Here is a 9141-nt window from a genome sequence, read left to right on the forward strand (position 1 = left end):
AACAACAGCTTTAAAGTAGTTAAAAAAAAAATCCCAAGGCACTCAGCATTATCAACAAATTTGACACTGAGCCACATAACTTTTCGGGTCACTGACCTCTTAATTTTGTTTCTCTTTTTTATTTAAGATGCTATTAGGACAGATAATCAGAAGCTTGGTCAAAGTGGTAGGTTTTAAGGGATGTCTTAAAAGAGGAGGGGGAAAATAGGTTTAGTGAGAGAATTCTGGAGCTCAGGGCCTTGGGAGCTGTAGGTGCGGAATAAGGTGCACAACAATAGGATTTGAGGGGAAAGAAAAAGCCACGGAGAGTATCCAAAACTGATGGGAATTGGAGAAGTAAATGAAAAAGGACAATTAAAATTACTTGAGGCAGCACTCCAGCACATAGAGAGAAAAATTACTTCATTTATTGTGAGGGTGGAGTGGAGGAAGTTTTGTTTTGCCACCTATAACAAAAGGCAATAAAGAACAACCCCATATATGCTTCATTGAATTATTGTAGATAATCTTGGAATCCTGTGTAGTGTTTCTAACTTAAAGTTATAGGTACAACTATTTCAATTCAAATTTGGATGTGGCTGCCTATGGCTAAACTTTTCTCAACTCCCTGATCTCCCCTGAAAGCCAGTGGTTTTGATTCCCAAGTAAAAAGTTAAGGTTATAATATAGTTCCTTCAAAACCCCAAAATGTGCTGTCCATCTCAGAGCAAATTGCTAACTGTGACAAACCATTGGCTCACCACCACCTTCTCAAGGGCAATGAGGGATGGGCAATAAATGCAGGCCAAGCCAGTGACGCCCACATCCCCTAAATGAATAATAATTTTTTAAAATTCTGCTGTGATATCGTGTTTATAGAACTTGGGGCATAACTGGACATAGCACACTTTGGACTTGCTATTCAGTTGTGTTCACTCATTCTTTCAGTTTTGCAGTATACTGGGGCCAATTTGGTATTGTCTAAAATTGTTTCCAGAGTAGATGGAAACAATGCTTGATTGCCAATTATACTACTTTTAGTAGCTAAAGTAATGAAATGTGGTGGTGATGACTTAAATAACATTTGAATTTATTTAGCACTTAATCAGATTAAAACATTTTAAAGCACTTTACATGCAGCAAATTATTTTGAAGGTGCATTAATTTTTTGGAGACGAACTTCTGACCCTTTTTGGTTGGTATGCACCTCTATTTTATGAGTGAACCAAGGAACAACCTCTTTTACAAGGTATTCATTGAATGACGCGTATTTCAGCTCTGTTAAGCTCATCAGATGATGGTGGCAGCTCATAGTTGCAGTGTTGTTCTTCCCCTGCTCTTCAGAGACAGCAGTTGTGGTTTCCTTAGAATCAAGTGAACTCACCTATAGAAGAGTCAACTTTGCAGATATGAAAGTCTGAAAATAAGCACATGGTTTTGAAACTGGCAACATGTGGAAATGTTTTTAAAGCCTAAGAGGAGAGTGTAAGACTATGAAGTAATTCAAATGTTGATGAAAATGGTTACTGACCTGCACAATTGTTTTGCAGTTTCCGAACCTTGTTTGCGTAAGTGTAGAATGTGACTTGAATGTAAAATTACACGTGACCAATTATGGCAAAATAATGATATTTTAAAAGAAAAAAAATACATCAAGCGATGAAATCCAGAGATTTTACTAGGTGTCTTCACCTTGCATAAATTACGGAATAGTAGGGCACTCCTCCTTTCCACAGGTAAATGTAATTATCCAGGCTCATCCCTTGTTGTTCCTTAAGTTACTGATTTGGACAACCATCTCTGTAGCCACCTGTTAAAATGCTTTCAATTGGGGTTCCTCAGAGATCGATACTATCTGTTATGGATGGGGTAGGGATGGTGAGAGAACTTTTACCCTTTCTCTTCACCTCTCGGTTCACAAGATGTGTTCCAGAGGGAGTGTTTTAAATATTTTGAGTGTTGTGACATTGAGTACTAGACACTAAGGGGGCTTTCAGGTAAGTTTAAGTCAGAAGAAAATATGACGTTTACGAGAAACACTCACTCCCTCATGCACACAGATACACACATGCAAGTAGAGAGTGATTCTAGAGAATGAAGCATGCAGCTAGATTGTTAACAGAATAATAAGAAGTAAATCATCTGATTGAATTGTCCTTTTAAGTTTCACACGTTGCAGGCCTGGATCTCTGTCATGGTTCCCTGGAGATGAATGGAAGTTTTTGGATTTTTGCACAAGGTTATGGTGAGATTCTGTAGAAGCGAAAATGAATTGGCCCCCCTTGCACTGCTTGGGTTGACTAGTTGTTAGGCAGGGTTCTGTTTGGCTGGAGGAAGGGTTCCCCTTGTCCTGATGGTTTCTAACTGACCTGTTTCTTGGAGTATGAAGTCTTGTTATCTGAAGTCAGTTTCTATCATGTGACCACATGATCAAAACTTCTATTGTCCACATAAATGATTTGAAGTTAGAAGCAATTGCTACACAATGGAGGTTTTATGGTGGCTGTTCATACCTGTCTCTGATAAACTGGTTTCTCTGAACCTATCTTTAAGGGTTAAGCTTGCAGACACTGCATCTAGGGGGTGGGGGTGCATTGATTTTGAGTTTTAGTAAATACACAGACAATGGGGCTGTAAATTCCCATCTCCAGCATGCCTATTCAAGGGAGGGCAAACCATCCATGGTAATTTACATTTTAAGAACTTTCTGGAAGCATGTTCAGACATGAGTTAATCTTTGTGCAGAAATCAGAGAAGGTCACCTGACTGGCAACCATTTTGAGAGGGCACAATGCTAACTTTTTTTTAAAGTCACTTTCAAAAAGTCCACATTGGATGGAGTGTGTTTCTTGCGTTAGGAATATGATATCTTAACAGGGTATGACATATAACACTGTTTTTCTTGATGTATATTAATGACCTTTACTTGGGTTAGAGGGCACATTTTCAAAATTTTCAGATGACACAAAACTTGGAAGTATTGTGAATTGGAGCTTAGTGATAGACTTCAAGAGGATATGGGCTGGTGGACTAGGCATGTATGTGGGAGATGCTATGTTCTTCTATTTGATATAAACACCAAACATACAACAAGGATTGGTAAAGCCTTAATCTGGGTTCTTTATTTGAAGATAAGACTATATACAAATAATATTAACTAGGAAGTTGAGTATACATGCCTCACTTCCATCTGCTGCTTAGACTGAATACAAATGGGACTAATACATCACATCCTGTTGAGTTGATAGTGATTGACAGCAGTTTGAGATACGTCCCTTAAAGATACATGTACCTCATATAACATCCAGAGGTTTACCCTTAGCAAATGAAACTATTTATATGTCAGAAAAAGAAAATAACTATCTGAATAAACCATTATACAAAATAATAAATTTATATGGGCAGGATTTTTCAGTCGGTGTGTGGGGGTGGGCCTGACAAGCCAGTGTGTAAAATGACGCGCGATGACGTCTGGCATGCATCCCAACATCAATGCGCTGTCTCGCAGTGTTTCGTTCGGCGGGCACACGTTGATAATTGATAGGCCTATTAAGGCCATTAACAAAGTAATTAATGTAAAGTTTACGCTGCCTGTCCAACCTTACAGTTGGCAGGGAGGCGAAAAGGCTAAGCGGCCTTTACGTTTTTTAGGAAAGCTCATCCATGAGCGGGATAAGGTTTCCTAAAGCTTTTACTATTTAAATAAAAAGTTTATACAAAAAATAAAAACGTCTCATCTCATGTCACACAGTCACATGAGGGGACGTGTTTCATTAAATTTTTAATGCTTGTAAAAAAAAATTTTAAAAACTGCTTCGATCTCCCTGAGGCACGGAGCTGCCTCAGGGAAATTGAAGCACTGGCCTCGGCTCTCCCTCCTTCCCCCCCGCCTGCACAGGCAGCGCTGAGCGCTACTGCTCGCATATTATGCTGAGTGGGCCTTAATTGGCCAGCCCACGTAAATGGCGGTGCAGAGTCAATCATTGGTGGCGGTCGGAGCTCGCCCAACTTGGGAAAAATTCAGGCCCATATGTCTCTAAAATGTATCGGCAGTTCGCTAATCCATCCAGAATTACAGTGATCTTGGCTGGAGGGTGCTGTATGTTTTCAGAATACTAGTTAGGGGTGGTGTGTTTGTGTTGCATCTTAGACCATGTTCCAATCGCAATAGGATTACTCAGTGTTTCTGGTTGTGATATTGTTGTGATCTGGTGCTGTCATGCCATTTGGTGTTCATACTTGATAGGATCTTAGTTCTGGGCATATCATGATGGTACATGGAATCCAGCAGAAATCATCAATTGGGTGTTGTACTCAAACTTTCTGTCCAATGTTCAGGTTGGGTAATTTGTTATCCACATGCCAGTCATGGCATCTTTCATCTTCCCCTGTTCTTCAATTAATGCATTATGTACAGTGATGATGAAGGATTGTTGCCTGCATTTGTCTGCCAAATAGTGGTTCCGCAATACGATGAAGTGTGCACATTTGGAATGGGTGTACGTATTTGGTTCAAATTGTGCCCCTCAGCCCGTTGGCTGATAATCTGTGTTGCAGAGTTAGGTTTTGTTCTCCCAGTGTAAGCATGGAGGTTCCAATGGCACTCCTTGTGGTCTGTGCCATTGTCTTGGTGATACCATGAATGGTGACCGAGGATAGGTCCTTGCACACCAGTAGGCCTACGATCACTGGACTCATGGTGTCCACAACATCAATTATCTGGGGTGACCAGGGTGAGTTGTTGTGGCAGCACTCGAGTGTAATGGATCCTGGGGACGGAATCTCTGAGCCATTGTATACGGTGAGTTTGGTAGTGGCTGGTTGAGTCATCACTTGCCACTTTTGTAGGTATATACATTTCAGTGTGCAAAGTGGAAGGATGTTTGCACTTGAACCAGTATCCAGTTTTGCATATAGGTTATGCTGACCCTTGCATTTGTGGGCATATGATCTGGATGGTGACAAAGGCTTCTGTTGGTACCACTGTGCCAATAAATTCTTTCTTAACCGCACTGAATGTCTGCTCATTTTGAGTGTCAATGTTCTAGTCATCATCAATGGCCATATAGCTTGGCTGGATATTTTGTGAATTTTGTCTTGACACTGTTTGGTATACGCTTTTGGTTGGAATGCTGTAACTATGTGACTTTTGGTTGTGTCTTCTCATAATGTCAAGCCAGTTGTTCTGGCCTTTGGAAGTGCCAATGCAGAAAGCAATGTCCTCTGGTGCCTCATGCCTTGCATATATTGTTGAAAGCTGGATAATTTCTGGGTGAATGCATGAGGCTACATCACCTGCATTGCTTACTAGGCTTGCCTAGTTATCGTGCCAAGGGTGGCTGAATTGCACATGGCCTGTAGACTCTGTCTACCCACTAGTATGGCTGTGTACTTCAGTCTGTTTTGCAGTAGTGCTTCCAAACTCTAATCTTTGGGTTGGTCCAAGAGGTCTTTTTGGAACACTTCTACTGGGGTAGATGCTATCATAGACTTAATTATTCTGCCAGCTAGCTCTGCTGCCATGAAGTTGCAATCATACCCCTTGTCTCTTCATCTACTGATGAATTAGTTAGTGGTCTCTGTTGATTGTTGTCTAAAAGACATGAATTGGAGACAGTGTATTGGGAAGTTGAGCTTCACTCAATTGATCTCTGAGGGTTGACTATATTTTCTCTGGATTTTTAAGATGGTTGTCAGACAGAGCTGACGTGTCCAGTATGTGGCGGCAGTCATTGCTTACAGCAATTTTAATTTTAATGGCTTGTTTATCTGGGTCAGAAATATTAAGGTCCAGAAAACATAGCTCTATGCGTTGTCAGAGCAAAGTAAACTCAGATAGGAGGTGAAAACAAAAAACTACTGCAGATGCTGGTGTGCTGCCTTCCAATTGAGTGTTGGAATCGCGGTGGTCATCTTTTAGCTTTTTGCAGAATTTTTAATGCTATCTGGAACTTACAACTATTCAGGCTTTTGGGCTCCCTGAGTTGCATTTCCTTTAGTGGCCACTGCCTTGCCTTGTCATGGGTTGTTGCTTACAGCAATGGTGGTGCTGTTGAGCTTCTAGTAATGGATAACAAAAACAGAATTACCTGGAAAAACTCAGCAGGTCTGGCAGCATCGGTGGAGAAGAAAAGAGTCGACGTTTCGAGTCCTCACGACCCTTCAACAGAACTAGTAATGGATTCCTCTGTGAAATTCTGCTTAAAGTTAGACCCTTGGGAGTAAGCTAAATCTCTGTTCCTACACAGCAGGTATACTTAATATCATTTAATATATACTCCCAAATGAATTCCTATGATACTACTAAATTCAAACAGTCTTACTGAGAAACAAGTGCCTGGAGCAAGGTGTAATCCCAGAACGAAGGCAGTGTGTAGGATTCCATGCAGAATTACTTACACATGATGAGTTGATACTTGATGGTTGTTTCACTTCCACACCAGTTCTTGCTGCATGTGAAAGGGTTGAGGCTTATATACCTAGTCAGATCTTCAAAAACACCACTGCCACGATGGTACATTTACATCGAATAGAATGTAACAATCATATGACAAGGATTGGTAAACCAATCTTCTGGGTTCTTTATACAAATAATGTGATCTTCAATTATAGTTTTAACTAGGTGGCTAAATATATACATCTTACTTCTCCCATCTGCTGCTGCAAACTGATACAAGTCTTTGGACTGATCCATCGAATCCTGTTGAGGTGGTTGTGATTGACAGCAGATTGACGCTCGCTTGAAGGTGCATGTACATCATGTAACATGAGATGAAATTTGATGCTGTGGTGTGAAGCGATACATTTAGGTTGGAAGAACAAGGAGAGACAAAACAAAATAAATGGTGCAATTCTAAAGTGGTTGCAGGAACATAGGAACCTGGGGGCATATGTGCAAAAATCATTTCATGGTAGCAGGGCAGGTTGGTTAAAAGGCATATGGGATTATAGAGACGTAGATTACAAAAACAGGGCCATTTTTAGGAAGGATATGAAAGCGTTAGAGAGGGTACAGAAAAGATTTACGACAATGGTTCCAGGGTGAGAAACTTCAATTACGTGGATAGATTGGATAAGTTGGCACTGGTTTTGTTGGAGAAGAGAAGGTTGAGAAGAGATTTGATAGAGGTGTTCAAAATCACGAGGGGCTGGTCAGAGTAGATGGGGAGAAACTGTTTGTTGGTGGCATGCTGAAGAACTGGAGGACACAGATTTAATGTGAATGCAAAAGAAACGATGGCGACACAAGGAAATACTTTTTTTTACTCAGCAGGTAGTTAGGATCTGGCTGCCTGAGAGTGTGATGGAGACTGATTCAACTGAATTATTCAGAAGGGAGTTGGATAATTATCTGAAGAGAAAAATATTGCGGGGCTATCTGTATATATCGCAAGATCTGAGCATTTTATGTTCTCTCTGCTGCCTGCTCTGTTGGAGAAATGTAATTAAAGTTTGTTAAATAATGGCAAGTGCTGGTCTTACTGTAATACACACTTGTGAAAAAACAGAAGAGTGAGACCAGCTGAGTTGCATGACATACGATGGGCTAAATAGCCTCCTTTTGTTCAACAACCAGCCCCTGCCCGAGACTCGAGCCTGACACCCTCCGGTCTCAGGTTGCTCTGTTAATCCAGCGATTTCCCCCTACCACAACTTCTAAGCACACCCACCCAACCCCGCTCCCCCCTCCCACCCCCGCCACCACCACCCACAGCTTGAGGTTGCTGGACCCAGACCCTCGCGCACCCGCCCCGTCAACCCCCAGGTTAACTTTTAATAAGTCCTCCGTTCCTCCACCCAGGCCCCTTGGCTCCAGTCCAACTCCAGGTAGACTTCCTCCTGAGTTGTGGCTGTGGGCAGCACATGCATGGACAGCGACAAGAAGAAACACCCCAGCAGTCTCCCAGCTATTGCCCTAGAAATATGGGACAAATAGTGTCTCAGGAGAAAGTAGTGCAGGACTATTAGCTAAATTATGAGACGATCTTTTAAGATATGGGATGGTTGGTCACGGTTTGATGATTCAATAATTGGCTTTGACAGTGGGGTGTCATGATTACTGCAAGTCAAAATACAATTGAGCAAATTTAGAGCAAGAGACGCACTCCCTTCATTATGTATTATTACAGGAGACTAGGGTGACCAACTTTAACTCTATAGGACAATTCAGGGAAGGGGAAGGAGTGCTGGTGACCAGTGGTGGGAAGGTGCTGGCGAGACTGGAGGCTGGAGGGATGGGGTTGCTGGTAGTATTGCGCCGCTCCCCCAAATCGAAACCTGCCCACGCTAGCACCCCCCCCCAACCTTGCCTGCCTGACCTACCCTTCCCCGCCTCCCCCCTTGCCCTATCTCCCCCATCTCCTTCTTCCCCATTCTTCCTCTCTCCCTCTCCCCCTCCCCCTTACCCCATTCCTCCCTCTCCCTATTCCCACATTCCCCCTCCCCATTCCTCCCGTTCCCCCTCTCCCCTCCCACCTCTCTCTCCCTTCCCCATCTCCCCTTCCCCCATTCCTCCCTCTCTCCCTTCCCCCTTCTCCCCTTACCCCATTCCTCCCTCTGCCCTGCCACCTCTCCCCGTTTCCCAACCCCCCTCTCCCCGTCCCCCACCCCACTCCTCCCCACATTCATCCTCACTCCCCCACTCCTTCCCCACTCCCCAACTCCTTCTCCCCACTCCTCCCCTCAGACCTTCCTCCACTCACTCCAACCTCCCCTCCTCCTCACTCCTTCTCCGTTCTCCCCTCACTCCTTCCCCCGTATCCCTCATCCTCCCCCATTCCCCCTCCTCCCCCTCGCTCCTTTCTCCTCCCCCTCGCTCCTTTCTCCTCCCCCTCCTCCCCTCACTCCTTGCTCCCCTCACGCCTTCTTCCTCCACTCAGTCCTTATTCCCCATCCCCCTCACACCTTCCCGCATACCCCGTTCCACCCTATTCTCCTTTCATTCCTTCCTTCTCCCTCACTCCTTCCTGCCCACCCCACTCCCACTCTTGCCCCCCTCATCCTCTCCCCTCCACCCACTCACCCACACCCTCTTCCCCCATACCCCCAACTCCCTCTTCCCCCACAAACTCCCTCTTACGCCCCCTCCACCCCATTTCACCCACCACCCCCACCCCCTTGCCCCCTGCATCCGCCCCTTCCGGCTCCCCCATCCACCTCTCA

This window comes from Cetorhinus maximus, chromosome 14 (genome assembly GCF_964194155.1).
Source record: "Cetorhinus maximus chromosome 14, sCetMax3.hap1.1, whole genome shotgun sequence".
Lineage (NCBI taxonomy): Eukaryota > Metazoa > Chordata > Chondrichthyes > Lamniformes > Cetorhinidae > Cetorhinus > Cetorhinus maximus.